General features: G+C 39.0%; 1 protein-coding gene and 1 pseudogene across 4 annotated transcripts in view; both read right to left on the reverse strand.

Moving 5' to 3' along the window:
* The window catches only part of LOC101579400 (jouberin), a 181,013-nt gene that overhangs the window by 49,160 nt on the left and 129,266 nt on the right, over positions 1–2,587 (reverse strand). The window lies entirely within an intron of this gene.
* The window catches only part of LOC111815978, a 19,285-nt pseudogene continuing 16,699 nt past the window's right edge, over positions 2–2,587 (reverse strand).

A 2,587-nucleotide genomic window follows, 5' to 3' on the forward strand; every position in this document is an offset into this window, starting at 1 on the left:
AGAGAGTCTTTCCAAAGGAGATGACTAGCATTTCAACTGTATGTCTTCCTGGAAGTGTAGACTCTGCTATATCTTCCTTATCTGCATCAAAGGACTCCAGAGGAATATGGACTCAGGTTATATCCCACTTGTAGAGCAGAGCTTCCAGTGACCAGTCAGCATTTCTAACCTGATAGGTAGACCACAGCTGAACCTTGGGGTTCTTCTGCATCAAAAAGTACACTGTACTTAAAATGTCTTCAAAATCTCTTAATACAGCTTTGCCTGGCAGAACTCTTCTGTGAAACCAGAGGTACTGGGCCAGGACCGCCGCACAAGGCCAGACATACATGACATATTGGAGATGCAGGACCTGTGGGATGTGGATCTCCAGTACAGCATCCTCGGCTCCCGAGCCCTTCTCCCCTGAGAACAGGAAGCGCTGGGCCCAGGCCACATGGCTTCGGGGACTGCGCTCGCCCGCAGGGCCATCGGTGGGCCGCAGGCCAGCTGAGCGCTGGGCTGCCAGGGTCTGTATTACTTTTTGAGAAACTAAACATTATTATAGCTGTCTCTGAAGAATTCTCAATGATCTTTAAACCAATGTACACTGACGAATTATGGATCAGTAGAGTTGAGCAGCATAGCAGAGTTGTTTCTCCTGCCTCTGTCTACAACACAATTCAATAATCAACACTCAAAAGGCCCCAGACAGTCAACAAGCCAAGTTATGTTGAGTAAACTCATACTCTTGAGCACTTTTCTCCAGCACTGCTTCAGTGGGTCCCTGATCACTGGAGAACCTCCCTGCCAGTCAATAACAGTGTAGCATCTGGGTCCCATCACTTCCCATATCTTTTCTCCTTTGTTAAACTTCATTTCAGATTTCTGGTTTCCAAAACTGTCAGAGAATTAAATTTTATTTGTTTTAACCCTCTAAGTCTGTGGCAGTTTGATACAAGAACGCTACAAAACTAATGCATGTGAATGTGATTTTAGTAAGTGCTGGGTTTTTTTGTATTTCTTTCAAGAGTGTTGGAGTTTGTCCGGTAGGTAGTTACTTAACATCAAGCTGAGCTTTTCCAGATCCTTTTAAGTTTAGAGCAGTTTTGTAAATGATTCTACTTGATGCCACACATATTAAGAGATTTTTCTACTCTGGCTGAATATTTCCTATCTTATTATTGTTCATATTCCTTTTTTTCTTTCTACTACTTTCTTTTGCTTTTGGAATTTTGCCTCAAGCATGTGCAGAGTAGCCAAACCCTTGCAGGTACTTCTTACAGTTACTGGTAGGATTTTTGCTGTTGAATTTAAATCAAAATTTTACTTTTTTTCCGGTACCAGGAATTGAACTGAGGACTTCATACTTGCCAGGCAGGAATTATGCCACAGAGCTAGATACCTGACCCACAAAGCAATATTTTTACAATTTTATTTATTTATTTATTTATTTATTTATTTATTGGTAGAACCAGGGATTGAATTCAGGTCCTTGCGCTTGCCAGGGAAGCGCTTATTCCACTGAGCCATCTCCCCGGCCCCTTTTGCAATTATTTTTAAAGTTAAAAAAAATAAGTCTTAAGTAAATATTAAGGAATACTTGATATGTAGTACTAAAATAGAAAAAAGAACCATATGGCACACTGGCCCTGCACCCAGGCATGCTGAGCCAGCCTTGGAGATCTGGTGTGGTAGCACTCGCCTATAATCCCAGCACTGGGGAGGCTGAAAACAGGAGGCTCACTACGAGTCTGAGCTGCATAAGTGAGAGCCTGTACCAAATACATATAAATAAAAAAATAAAAAAGAAGACAAAACGTTAGTAGAAAACAAATTTAATAGTAAATCCTGAATTACAAAAACACACACTATGAAATACTTGAATAACCCCATTCCCAATCATTGCACCAGGGTTATAAGCATAAAAAAGTGCATCATGCCCCACTTCTAGCACAATACAAGTGCCTTCTGATTATTTCTATGAATACTATAAAAGACAATTAAAATATTTATAAAGCAAGAAATAAAGATCTTATCATTTTAAAGTAATTTTACCTGGATAATAATAGGATAAGAATTGGATAAAGAAAGCATATCATTGTACAAAGTTTACCGTGTCTGTACTAGACAAATTAGTGGTTGCTATCATGGATTATAATGCTGGTATATGTAAAAATTTACACTGCCAAATATGCATTTCAATGTTTTTAATTTGAAACATTCCCTGAAAAAATAATAATTGAGAGTAATGGAAAGAATGACAAATCTGAACCAACACAGTGAATGGCCAGTTCTTCAACTGTCAAGGAAGTATATCAACACTCTGATTGTCAATGCTAAAGTAAGGAGTTTGGATAAGATGATATGTGACATAGCTTCCAGCTTGAAAATTCTACAATAAATATCTAATTATTCTAAAAGAACACCTTTCATAGATTTTAAATTGAAAATATTAGTTTAATAAGCAACAGTGTGGTCTATTTGTGATCATATATAAATTGAAAAGGTTCTGGGGCTGGAGAGATGGCTCAGTGGTCTAAAGCACCTACTTGGAACAAGCTTGGCAAAGCACAGGGACCGCGGTTCAATCCCCCAGCACCACATG

This window comes from Octodon degus, unplaced genomic scaffold (genome assembly GCF_000260255.1).
Source record: "Octodon degus isolate 3935 unplaced genomic scaffold, OctDeg1.0 scaffold00024, whole genome shotgun sequence".
NCBI lineage: Eukaryota > Metazoa > Chordata > Mammalia > Rodentia > Octodontidae > Octodon > Octodon degus.